Consider the following 14,894-nt stretch of genomic DNA (forward strand, 5'->3'; position numbering starts at 1 on the left):
ACAATAGCCAGGTCATGGAAGCAACATAAATGCCCATCGACAGACGAATGGATAAAGAAGTGTGGTACATATATACAATGGAATATTACTCAGCCATAAAAAGGAACGAAATTGGGTCATTTGTTGAGATATGGATGGATCTAGAGACTGTTACACAGAGTGAAGTAAGTCAGAGTCAGAAAGAGAAAAACAAATATTGTATATTAATGCATATATGTGGAACCTAGAAAAATGGTACAGATGAACCAGTTTGCAGGGCAGAAATTGAGACACAGATGTAGAGAACAAACGTATGGACACCAAGGGGGGAAAGCAGCGGGGGTTGGGGGTGGTGGTGTGATGAATTGGGCGATTGGGATTGATATGTATACACTGATGTGTATAAAACTGATGACTAATAAGAACCTGCTGTGTAAAAAAATGAATAAAATAAAATTTAAAAACACTGCTATTTATTGAGAGATTATTTTGTGGTCTCTATCTCCTTTTATATCTACATTTTTCAAAATTATTTATACTCCAGGAATGTACAGTGGAGAAAGGACAGCCTCTTCAATAAGTGGTGGTGGGAAAACTGGAGAGGGACATGTAAAAATATGAGATTAGATCATTCCTTAACACCATACACAAAAATAAGCTCAAAATGGTTAAAGACCTAAATGTAAGGCCAGACAGTATCAAACTCTTAGAGGAAAACATAGGTAGAACATTCTATGACATAAATCACAGCAGGATCCTTTTGGACCTACCAGCTAGAGAAATGGAAATAAAAACAAAAATAAACAAATGGGACCTAACGAAACTTCAAAGCTTTTGCACAGCAAAGGAAACCATAAACAAGACCAAAAGACAACCCTCAGAATGGGAGAAAATATTTGCAAATGAAGCAACTGACAAAGGATTAATCTCCAAAATTTATAAGCAGCTCATGCAGCTCAATAGCAAAAAAACAAACAACTCAATCCAAAAATGGGCAGAAGACTTAAATAGACATTTCTCCAAAGAAGATATACAGACTGCCAACAAACACATGAAAGAATGCTCAACATCATTAATCATTAGAGAAATGCAAATCAAAAGTACAATGAGATATCATCTCACACCAGTCAGAATGGCCATCATCAAGAAATCTAGAAACAATAAATGCTGGAGAGGGTGTGGAGAAAAGGGAACAAACACTCTTGCACTGCTGGTGGGAATGTGAATTGGTACAGCCACTATGGAGAACAGTATGGAGGTTCCTTAAAAAAATACAAATAGAACTACCACATGAACCAGCAATCCCACTACTAGGCATATACCCTGAGAAAACCATAATGCAAAAAGAGACATGTACCAAAATGTTCATTGCAGCTCTATTCACAATAGCCCGGAGATGGAAACAACCTAAGTGTCCATCACCGGATGAATGGATAAAGAAGATGTGGCACATATATACAATGGAATATTACTCAGCCATAAAAAGAAACGAAACCGAGCTATTTGTAATGAGGTGGAGAGACCTGGAGTCTGTCATACAGAGTGAAGTAAGTCAGAAAGGGAAAGACAAATACCGTATGCTAACACATATATATGGAATCTAAGAAAAAAAAATGTCATGAAGAACCTAGGGATAAAACAGGAATAAAGACACAGACCTACTTGAGAATGGACTTGAGGATATGGGGAGGGGGAAGGGTAAGCTGTGACAAAGCGAAAGAGAGGCATGGACATATATACACTACCAAACGTAAGGTAGATAGATAGTGGGAAGCAGCTGCATAGCACAGGGAGATCAGCTCGGTGCTTTGTGACCGCCTGGAGGGGTGGGATAGGGAGGGTGGGAGGGAGGGAGATGCAAGAGGGAAGGGATGTGGGAACAGATGTGTATGTATGACTGATTCACTTTGTAAAAAAAAAAAAAGTTATCTACACTCCATCACCTCATACTCAGTCCTCCACTGCTACAATGTGGCTTTGTCCTCTCCTCAAAATGACTCATAACCAAGGTCATCAATGACATCAACGATTCCTTGCCTTTAAATGCAGTGGCTGCTTTTCAACCCTCAGCTTCCTTGTCTCTCAGCAGCACTCTGAGACAGTACACTCTCCTGGTTTTCTGCCTACCTGTACACTCATTTCTTCTTAGTCTCGGTGATCAGTTTATACCCTTCAGACAGTCTTTAAATGTTCAAATTTCTCAAGACTCAGAGAAATAGAGAGAAACTGGCTCTCCTCCGTCCTTCCTGCTCTCTTCCTAGGCATTATTATCCACATCCATGGTTGCAATGGCCATCTATGGACAAATTCAATACTAGTTTTGTAGAATCTCAGCTGAGCTGCTATTTTCAACTGCATATTTAACATATCCACTTGGAAATCCCAGTGAATGGCATCATCATTCCTCAAATTTCCTCTTTCAGGAAACTGAAGATCTTCTTTTTCCTTTAATACTCATATCTAATCAATCACCATATTCAATCAATTTTAACTTTTAAATATCTCTCTGATGTGTTCATTTCCCTCCATCTATATTGTTGCCACCCTCTTTTAGCTGCGCCATAGTCACTCACCTGGATTAGTGCAATGGCCTTTTAACTTGCCTTCCTGCTTTCAATCTCAACCTCCTCTATGGCATTTATCACACTGCACCCAGAATAATCTTTTCAACATATAAATGTAATGTCACTCCCTCCATAAATCTTTGCAACAGATTTTCAATGGATTTCAAATAAAATCCAAATTTCTCATCAAGAACTCCAAGGCTATGTGATCTTGACTTTGCCTGCCTCTCCTATCTTGGTTCAAAGCATTATCCCTCTGGCTCCCTCTGGGCTCCTTCCTCAATACTGGGTTTTTATTGTTTCAGAGCATCTACTTTTGTTGTTCCACAGTTTTTAATATTTTTCTTTCTGATTTCATGTGTTTGGTCTTTTCTCAGTATTCAAGTCTCAGATGAAATGTCACTTCCTCAAAAAGCCTTCTCCAACCATGCCACCTAAAGTGCCCTCATGCTTGTAGAAAACAAACTTATGGTTACCAGGGGATAAAGGTGTGGGGAGAGGGATAAATTGGAAGATTGAGATTGGCATATAAACACTACTATATATAGAATAGATAACTAATAAGGACCTACCGTATAGCACAGGGAAGTCTAGTCAATACTCTGTAATGGCCTATATGGGAAAATAATCTAAAGAAGAGTGGATACAGGTACTTCTCTGGTGGCGCAGTTGTCAAGAATCCACCTGACAATGCAGGCGACACGAGTTTGAGCCCTGGTCTGGGAAGATCCCACATGCCACGGAGCAACAAAGCACATGTGCCACAGCTACTGAGCTTGCACTCTAGAGCCCATGAGCAGAGCCCGCTAGCCACAACTACTGAGCCCGCAAGCCACAGCTACTGAAGCTTGGGCACCTAGAGCCCATACTCCACAACAAGAGAAGCCACTGCAATGACAAGCCTGCGCACTGCAATGAAGAGTAGCCCCCGCTCACCACAACTAGAGAAAGCCACGTGCAGCAGCACGGACCCAACGCAGCCAAAAATAAAATAAATAAATTTATTAAAAGAAAATATGTCCTTTACTTATGTCATGAATAACTTGTTTAAGTGGGCAAATTTATCGTTTAAAGAGCTCTCTTCTGGGTTTTGTATCATACTTAAAAGGCCAAAGCCCTCTGGCTCTTGGAAATAGACTTTCAAAGAAAACTTTCATCCCAAGATCAACACTACAGGAGCAGACTAGTTGACCTGATAACAAAATATCAATATAAATAGGAAGAAACATGTCAATTATATCTCAGCAAAGCTGGAAAACAAATAAATAAATAGATAGATAGACAGATGATAGACAGATGATAGATAGATAGGTAGGTAGATAGGTAGATAGATAGATAGATAGATATAGGAAGAACTCCTGAAGGTAAGAGCTTGAACTAAAAGAAAAACAATCCTTTTCATTCCTGACCTGTGAAACAATTTCCTGGCTCGTAATAGAGGATTGTCTCACCGGTTTTTGTTTGTTTTATTTTGGCAGAGCTGGGGAGTCTCTATACTATTCTGTGTCATAAGGTTTCAGATACATGCCTGGTATACTTACAAGACATTAGAGTCTTCAGATAGGTTTATTTTTATATATAAAGGAAAAGAAAATATCATAGGAATCTTATTTTACTTATCTGCCACTTACTTTAATTTATTATTGTTTGTGTTCAGACAGGAAAAAAGACCTTTTAGTGAAAAGTAAGCAATTTATGTTCCAGAGAGAATTTAGATAATTTTATGCATTCGGGTGAACAACCTCACATTTTTACCCTGTTGTCATAAATATACATAAATCAACTTAAGTTTATATTCTCTATGACCCAAATCTATTATCTTTAACCTCATGGTCTATTGTCTCTTATCATATCAAAGTAAAATTTGTCTGACTTTACAGAAAAGCATATGTAAATACACAATTGTGTAAAAAAGAATAAAGCAGCTTTTAGCGTACGTTTGTGCATATTGCCATTAATTTGCATAGAGTAACATTCTAGTGGCATTTCCTTTACTGTCATATTTATAAGTATGTGATCACACAGTGTGGAAAAGTAATGCTATACACTCCTGATTTCACTGTTATTGTAAGATATTATTCATTCTTTACTGCATTTATGCCAATAAGGTTGATCTCCACAGGCCTGCTTTTCGCTTATAATGCCAACTAATGAAGATCTAGAGTTTGGCTTTATTAACGCAAACCTTTCTAAATAACAAAATAGGTCTCAGAAAGAGACAAAGAACATGGCTCTCTCTCCTTTAGCATAGGGGAAGAGCTCTATTTCTGTCACGTAAACTTGTTCAAAATATCTGATTTTTGTATAACATTAAATGGTAGATATTCACAAAAATAGCAGTCTTTTTTTCTGTGCAATATGGAGATGGTGTGAATATTTATAAATGTTTCCATCATGTTCTATTTCTTGTTATTATAAATCTGTCCTTGGAAGTATAATTTTAAAAAAGAGTCTTATAAAACTCCTGAGACTTAGAAATTTAGTTGCTATATCCCTAAAAATAACCTTTGGAGAAATGCTTGTCCTTTGAAGGCCCTTGACTAAGTAACAGGTTATAATCATTTTTCTAAAATTGAAGTATAGTTGATTTACAATGTTGTGTTAATTTCTGCTGTTCAGTTATACATATATATACTTTTTTTGTGTGTGTGTGTGTTTTGTTTTGTTTTGTTTTTTCCGGTACGCGGGCCTCTCACTGTTGTGGTCTCTCCCATTGCGGAGCACAGGCTCCGGATGCACAGGCTCAGCGGCCATAGCTCACGGGCCCAGCCACTCCGGGGCATGTGGGATCTTCCCGGACCGGGGCACGAACCCGCGTCCCCTGCATCGGCAGGCGGACTCTCAACCACTGCACCACCAAGGAAGCCCTATACTTTTTAAAATATCCTTTTCCATTATGGTTCATCACAGGGTACTGAATATAGTTCCTGGTGCTATACAATAGGACCTTGTTGTTCATCCATTCTATTGTATATATACTAGTTTGCATCTGCAAACGGTTATAATTGGCTAACGTTTATTACAGCAAAGGATACCATGTAGGATCAGCAGAAAAAAAGATATGCCTAAGTCCAGAAAGATTAGTCCTAGACATCCAGTTCCTCCCTCCGTGGAGGTCACACTGAAGTGCTTTCAGTCTAGTTGTGAATTACAAGAACACATGTGTATGAGATGTCTCTGCCCAGGTAAGCCCGCTTAGGTCTCAGGGTTCTTATAGGAATCTGGTCACATAGGCATCTTCCTCCTATGTGACTACCCATGGTGCAGACCTCCAGGAGGCAGGTACACATGATCATAAATCTTGATATGTATGTTAGCAAGACTGACATCTGATCTACCTTGTCTCAATGCCTCAGGAGCACAAAACAACCTCATTAACCAGTGGCTGTGTTAACTCCAAGGGTTTAGCTCCCAGAATTTGGCCAAGGGTTGGTGTCATGATTCCAGATACTCTGAAATAAGCAGACATGCTATGCAAACCCCTTTCTTAAAGTTTATAATTCTAACTGGTTGCTGTACTTAATATACTTGTTGCCCTGTTAGTAACGCTTTAAATGACATCTCTACATGCATAACTAGTACACATTCTTATTAAATTGCTCTGCAAATCAGATCATTTCTTCCTCCTCTTTCTCAAACATGATGGGGGGGAGAGTCTGTGACTTGGCTAGATTTCTTATTTTAATGAAGAGTCTCCGTGACTCTTAATCTAGCTTAAATTAACAACTAACAAAGCTGGGATACACATGTTTTATTGGCCCCAAAGACTGTTGTTCAGATGAAGGGAACCCAGCAGTAAAAGGCTAGTGGACAGGCAGCGTGGAGGTGGGCAGGCTGGGAGAGGTCGAAGGAAAGGCAGGTTTCAGGTGTGTGGTGGAGGCAGTAATGAAGCTGGCTAAATCCTGCCCCCACTGCCACCACCTTCAGTTCCTAGTTCCTTGTTAATTCATAACTCTAGCAAGAAATGAAAGACAGGGAAGTTCTGAATTAGATACGTGATTGCAGTTTTCAATTGGACTGGACTGTTTTCATAATTGAAAGTGAGGAATCCAAATGGAAAATCATGGAATCTCTCCATGATAATTGTTAAGAGACAGGAAAAGGGAATTCAACAGAACACGACTGAAAACACTGATGAGAGGAAAAAATACTTTTCATATACGCACCCCACTGATTGAAACTCATATAAGCTGGTTACTCGCTGGCGATTCTGAAATTTATATCCCTAGCTTCAGAGGCCTCCCGCATATCTCCACTGGGATGCCACACTGGATTCTGTACGAAGACCATATACAGTAGTTGTTGGTAGGGGCCCAGAAGCCAGACTGACTGATTCATTCCTGGCTCTACACTCTATGACCCTTGACAAGTTATTTAACCTCTATGCCTCAGTTTCTTCATCTGTGAAATGTGGATAATAATATATTCCTCATAAGGTTGTTGTGAGGACTAAATTATTTATATTGGCTGGCACTTGATAGAACATAGCAAATGTTTTGCACCCAGTTTTATTAGACTCCAGAGTCCATGCGACCAAACACTGAGATAAAATGAGATATACTCATTTTAAAAAATTCATTACATGTTAAAGTGACAATGTTTTGGACATCTAAAATGATAAAATATAATGTTAAAATTAATTCCAATTGATTTTACCTGTCTCTTTTTACTTTTTTTTTTAATATGGCTACTAGAAAATTAATTGCATGTGTGGCTCACATCTATTTCTGTTGGACAGTGCTGCTTGGGACCTTGTCATCACCTGAAATGTTCTCACCTCAAAAATCTCAAATCTCACTCACCAAATGCAATCTCTTTCCTTGCATTTTGCCTAAAATGTCCTCAATTAGCTTCTCAACTTGTGCACAAATACACACAGTCCATCATTTCACTTAGTAAACTCCTATTCGTCCTTCAGCAACAAGTCAGTTGTTACTTCCTCAGAGAAGCCTTCCATGACTTGTTTGATTAAGTCAGATGCCCTATTATAGCATTCCTTAAATGTCATATTCCCAGTCCTTTTTATCTTATTCCTTATTTCAGTTGCAATTTTCTATTTATTTGGGTGACTATTTGATTACTATCTGGGTCCTCCACTAGAATGTAAAATCCATAAGAGGGCGAACTGTGTCTATTTTGATTCAACATTGATTCCTCAGTGTCTGTCACAGTGCTTAGTCCATATTCAAAAAGATAAATATTCACTACATAAATATTTTCACTCAATTATTTTTCAGCTCACTGGGAATTAGACTCTACTGACACTAATATTCCATATTTTGTCCTTATTCATCAGACCTACGGCTGACAGTACTGACCTCCATCTAGGTTAGACTCCATGATTAATTACCACAGTGGTTTCTTGCAACTATCAAACTCCTCATCCCTCTGTCCTCTTTTGCATCTTACTGGCTCCAACCCTAGATGAACCCAATGTTCTGCTTTCTCTTTTCTTACACCTGAGTAGCCTTTACCTAAGATCTGATGGAGAAAGTAAAACCGGGTGTGTTGGTTCTACTCTAAATTCATAAACTCTAAACCTGATGGCAAACCCTAATGACCTTTATTCTTCCTGGCAATTCTACTTTATTTTGATGTATAATTTCTTTCCCTCCGTTTTTTGTTTCAATTTTTTTTATTGTGAAATATCATTCATACAAAACTGTGAATATAACATATCTAGAGAGTTTAATAATAAAAACCACTCATATATCCACCATTCTGCTTAAGAAACAAAACATTACCAGTACCTTTAAGGAAAAATGACCATATAATTTTTTTCTTTAAACTGGGACACTTTTGAGAGTGAAAGGATATGCCGAATGGACAGGATACAATGACAAGAGGTGTCCACCAACACTTTCCCAGGCAAATCGGACACATGGTCATCCTATTTAAAGGCCTCTTCTGTGCCTCATGCAGATTGTATACTCCTCTACCTTGAGTTTTGTGTTATCTTATTTTTTGTTTCTTTATACTATGTATATATTTCTAAACAATATGTTGTTTCCTTTTGCCTGTTTTTAAGCATAATGTAAATTGAATCATACCACATATATTATTCTGAGATCTGTTTCTTTCATGTAACAATGTTTTTGAGATTTATCCATTTATCCATGATGTGAGTATCTGTAGTTCATTCAGATTTTTTTCCTTTATTCCATTGATGAATATACCATAATTTAACAATTCTACTGTGTATTGACATAAGGCAGCTTTTACATGGGGACACTTACAACTGATGTTGCTAAGCGTATTCTTGTATTGTCTCCTGATGCTCATGTGCACATCTTGAGGTTCTCATCTAGGTATAGAATCACTGGGCTTTAGGTTCTGCACATGTTCAACTTTACTCTGTGATACAAAACCATTTCACACCGTGGTTGTACCAATTTCCTCGAGCATTGTATGAAAGTTCTCACTTCACATCCTCGCCAACACTTGGTATCATCAGATTAAAAATTATTTTGCAAGTCGAATGCCTAAGAAATGTTATTTCACTGTGTTTTTAATTTGCATTCCATCATTTCTAATGAGGTTGTGCATTTTTTCACATATTTATGGTTCCTATTTTATGAGAAGCCTTTTATCCATTTTTCTATGTGTTTATTTTTCTTTTTATTTGTAGAAATTTTTACATATTCTGGATACTAATCTTTTCAGTTATATGATTTGCAATCTTTTTGTTTATGGATTCTCTTTCACTTACATTATAGTGTCTTTCAATAAATAGATGTTCTTAATTTTAATATGATTCAATTTATCAGTCTTTTCCTTTGTCAAGTTTTTTTTGTATTGTTTAAGAAACATTTGCCTACTTTAAAGTCTTAAACTATTTTCCTAGTTTATCTTCCAAAAGTTTTATAATTTTGTCTCTCACATTTAAGGATTTAATTTACCTAAAACCCATTTTTGTTTCAGTACCACTTACTCAGGAGCCATCCTCTGTCCACTGATCTGTAGTGTTGTTCTATCATATTCTATCATAAGTCATATTTCCATACAGGCAAGGGACTTTCTTCTGGGTTCTCATTTCTGTTCCATTGATCCATTTTTTTTCAATCTCCTAGCTAATACTACATTTTTTAAAGCAGAGTATTTGACTGTGGTTGGCCCTTTGTTCTTCAATAATAATTTCAGAATCAGTTTGTCAAGTTATAAGTTAATCTTAGAAGATTTTAGAGATATTAGTCCTTCTTATCCGAAAACATGGTATGTCTCTACTTATTTAGATTTTTAAAAATGTGTCTCAATAAGAGCTTATAATTTTCTCCAAAAAAAAAAAAAAAAAAAAAGGTTGTACACCTTCTGTTAGATTTATTCCTAAGCACTTGAAGTTTTTTGTAAAATGTATTTTTGGGTATATTTCTCCCAACTTTTTATTATAAAAAAACCTTTCAAACACACAGGAAAATTGAAATAATACAATGAATATCTGTATTCACATAGATTCATTCGCTATTAATTTTATCCATATTTGTTTTAATGTGTGTAATTTTTTTATTGTGCCATTTTCACAAACTTTGCAAGTGGTAGGCTCATCATTTAAAACTAGGATATCTAAGTTTAGAATCACAACAAGACATTCTAAGGACACCTTGTATTTTCTGACCAAATGTTGACAATTGCCCATTTCTTACTCTCTACTTTGTCTTGACCAAACTTTAGTTAGGCTTCATTTTTTTTCTTATAGGCCCCTGAACCCTGTTTTCCCCAAGCCTGAGCAAGCATGCACAGAGAACTGGAACATGGTGCCCTTATCAGCGTTTCCTGGCAATCAGCTGACCACAGCTAGACTCTTTTCCTGTCAGATCTCACTGCTTATCCAGCTTCCCCTTAAAAGATTCAACTTATCTCTTCTTCTTTTCCATTACCTTATAAAAGAAAAACCTTTTTCTGTTTGGTTTTTAAATGCTTGCAGATTTCTGAGATCAGAGTGTTTTCCCTATTGCACTAGATTTTCTTTCTAATTGAAGTCTCTCCCTCTCTAAGTCCATATTTGTTTTAATTTCACATTTCCCTGCCTCAGACCTGGGATCAGCTATTTTGAAAAGGAAATGATTCCTTAAAAGTCTATGATTAAAAGGAAAAGGTTCCTTTTAGTTTATACTTTTCTATTGTCTTTGTGTGTATTTATGCTTTTTTATCTAACCATTTGAAACTAAGTTGCAGATATCAGGATACTTCACCTCTAAATATATCAAGCAAGCATCTCCTAGGAATAAGGAGAGTCTCTCTCATAACTACAATCTGTTACCCCACCCAAGAACATTAACTATAATTTTACAATACCATTTACCCCAGGTGTACCCAAAGCTTTTTTTTTTTTTTTTTTTTTTTTTGTGGTATGCGGGCCTCTCACTGCCGTGGCCTCTCCCGTTGCGGAGCACAGGCTCCGGACGCGCAGGCCCAGCGGCCATGGCTCACGGGCCCAGCCGCTCCGCGGCATATGGGATCCTCCCAGACCGGGGCACGAACCCGTATCCCCTGCATCGGCAGGCGGACTCTCAACCACTGCGCCACCAGGGAGGCCCTACCCAAAGCTTTTTATTGCTGGTTGGTTGGTTTGTTTGTTTCTCCTACCCAGAATCCAATCAATATTCACCCATTATATTTGGTTTTCTGGTCTTTTTAGTCATTTTTAATCAAGAACATTTGCTCCACCTTGTTTGTTTGTTTGTTCTTCATGACATTGACCTTTGAAGACTATACACAACTATTTATATATATTATAGGATACAGCAAATAAGAAACTACATTAAGAGTAAAGTGTAAGGGAATGAGGTACAAACATAAAATAGGAGAAAACCATAATGTTAAATTTGAACTGGCAATATCAATATCAACTCATGATTTAAAAACAATATCACTTCCTAATTTCGTTCACTGAAGTGACCTAGAAACAATGACACTCCAGTACCATTGAGCATACCTGGTGCCCAGATTGTAGTTTCTAAATACCATTCTCCACTAAAAGGAATCATTACCTTTTAATTGGAAAAATGGGTGCTTTCAGGTCTGAGGCATTGACATATAATGTAAGCATAAAATGTCTTGTTGTGACCTTGAAATTATATTTCTTAGTTTTAAATCATAGCTCTACCACTTGCAAATTTTGTGGAAAATTAGCAGAAAACATTAACTTCTCTGTGTTTCAGTGTTTTTGTCTGTAGAGTAGGTGAGAATAATAATACTTAGTTCACAGAATTTTTGCAAAAGATTAAATAACAATTCTTGCAAAATTCTTAGAATGGTAACTGGAACATAATAAGTGCTCAAGAGGTGTTAGTTATTATCATCATTATTTTTATAAAATTAATAAATAGAAACCTCAATTAAATATAGTTGGAAGACCAGAAGGGGGAGTTCTCACACCCTGTGGCAACAGCAGAGCCCAACAGGAGGATGAAAGACTCCTCTTCTTTCCTGGCAAGGACTCAGCCAATGAAAAGCCATGAACTCTTTGTTTACTACAGCCCACCCAACTTCTTTTCCCCTTATAAAAGAGTTCTCCTTCCCTTGTCATTCAGGGACTTGCATGTGGCTCACCATACTTACAGACCCCAAATAGCAATTCTGTGCTCATCCTGAATAAACCCATCTTCGCTGGCGAAATGTCTGGCAGTCTACTTATTACAGGTCAACATTTCCGTTAACACCATTCAGACATTCTATTGTTCTTAGCATAAAACACAAAAACTTTAACAAGGCTGGCAAGACACTGCCTGATCTTTCCTTTTATACCTTACTGTGTTCAGTGTGTACATACCGTTCTTTGCTTTGCTTTCAACTTTTGAACCACATTTATGAATATGCCACATTCTTATCCACTTCAGAGCCTTGACACATCATGTTCTTTCTTTTTTAAATGTCCTCCTCTGTCTTTTTGACTGGGCCTTCAGAGCTCAGCTCAAATGCAACTTCTCTAAGGAACCCTCTCAGACCAGGCCCCTTGTTATATGAACCCCACAGCACCCTATAGTTCTTAGCAGCAATTCATCAGTATGACAGACCAGGTTATATTGCAGGGCAAACCATTCCAAAATGTCAGTGGCTTAAAACAACAGAGGCTTTCACATTCTATTTATCTGTCTTCCAAGGTTCTGCAAGAGACTTTGTTCATCTTAGACACATAGTCATTTGGTCTAAGTACTTAGATAGATGGAGTATTTACCATCTTGAACATTGGCAGTTGCCATGTTAGAGAGGAAAGCTCTTTAGTTGCTCACACTGGACAATTAAATGCTTATCCTAGATATGACACATATCACTTTTTTAAAAAATTGAGGTAAAATCACATAAATAAAATTAACTATTTTAAAGTGAACAATTCAGTGGCATTTAATACATTTACAATGTCACAATTTACCACAATTTCTATCTAATTTGAAAATATTTTCATCACCCCAAAATAAAACCCTGTACCCATTAAACAGTTTCTCTGCATTCCCTACACCTCCCAGTTCCTGGCAACCACCAATCTGCTTTCTCTCTCTGTGAATTTACATATTCTGAGTAATTCACAGAAATGGAATCATGCCATATGTGACCTTGTCTGTCTGGCTTCTTTCACTTAGCATGATGTTTTCAAGGTTCATTCACATTGTAGCATGTAATAGTGTTTCATTCTTTTTATGGCTGAGTAGTGTTCCATTGTATGTATATGTCACAAATTTTTAAAATCCATTCATTTGTGGATGGATATTTGGATTGGATATATTGGCTATTGTGAATAGTGCTCCTATGAATATTAATGTGAAAGTATTTGTTTAAGTCTCTATTTTCAATTCTTTGGGTACATGTGTAGGAGTGGAATTTCATATAGTAATTCTATGTTCAACTATTTGAAGAAGAGCCAGACTGTTTTCCATAGTGACTGAACCATTTTACATTCCCACTAACAATGTATGAGAGTTGCAGTTTCTCCACATCCTCACCAATACTTTGTTTTTTTCCTTTTTTTTCTTTTTTTAAATTATAGGCATCCTAGTGGGTAAGACGTGGTACCTCTGTGTGGTTTTGATTTACATTTCCCTAAAGACTAATGAGGTTGAGCATCTTTCCCTGTGCTTGCTGGCCATTCATATATCTTCTTAGAATACCTATTCAATTCTTTTGCCCATTTTAAAATTGGGTTGTCTTTTTTGTTGTTGAGTTGTAAATGTTCTTTATATATTCTGGGAATAAGATCCTTATCAGATATGTGATTTGCAAATATCTTCACTTTCTTAATAATGTCCTTTGATGTACAAAAGTTTTTAATTTTGATGAAGTTCAATTTATTTTTTCTTTTGTTGCTTGTTTTTTTAGTGCATATCTAAATCCATTGCCAATGTGAGGTCATGAATTGAAGAAAACCCCTGTTTTCTTCTAAATTTTAGAGTTTTAACTTTTATGTTTAGGTCAATAATCCACTTTAAGTTAATTTTTGAATGTGATATAAGATAGGGGTACAACTTCATTCTTCTGCAAATGGATATCTACTTGTCCTAGCACCATTTGTTGAACAGGCTATTCTTTCCTCATTGAATGGCCTTGGCAGTATTGTTGAAAATCAAGTGGCCATAAATGTATGGGTTATTTCTGGATTCTCAATTCTATTCCATTGGTCTATGTGTCTATCTTTATGTCAGTATCACACCATTCTGATTACTGTAGTTTTGTAGTGAGTTTTGAAATTGGGATACATGAGTCCCCAACTTTGTTCTTTTTGAATACTGTTTCAACTATCCAGGGCTCTTTGTATTTCCAGATGAATTTTAGTATTGGCTTTTCCATATCTGCAAAAAAGAGATATGTGTCACTTTTATTCATAACTCACTGGCCAGAACTATTAACTTACTCCAACCCAAACCCAGTTCAACCTTATGTGTCAGGAAGAAGTGGAGAATCATCTACTAGAGAGCAGCACTAATAACCAACATGAGCATTATTACAATGATAAATTAACACTTAGTTTTATCATTCATTGTTTAACACACATCACTCTTACTATAGTATATATAGTATGCTATAATATTATATACTGTATTATATAGTATAGTATATTTGCCCCTAAAGGGAAGTAATGGTGTCTGGCTTCTTTATTACTTTATCAACAGTAACTTGAACATAGTCGGTACTCAACCAACATTTGTTGAATACATACTTCATTTAAGAAATGTCATTACCACAACTCCTTATGAAGTTAATCTACTCTCTGAGAATTATTTCCTCATCGTTCTCTTTCCAGGGAAAATTAATAAACAAAATAGAAAATTCCTAGTCGACCCTTTGTTGGAATAAAATTTATGTTTTAAGGCAGGATAGGAAAATTTAAGCATAACATATTTCCTGTTTATTTTGGGCCCT

This window comes from Mesoplodon bidens, assembly GCF_964165515.1.
Source record: "Mesoplodon bidens genome assembly, chromosome: 11".
Classification (NCBI taxonomy): Eukaryota; Metazoa; Chordata; class Mammalia; order Artiodactyla; family Ziphiidae; genus Mesoplodon; species Mesoplodon bidens.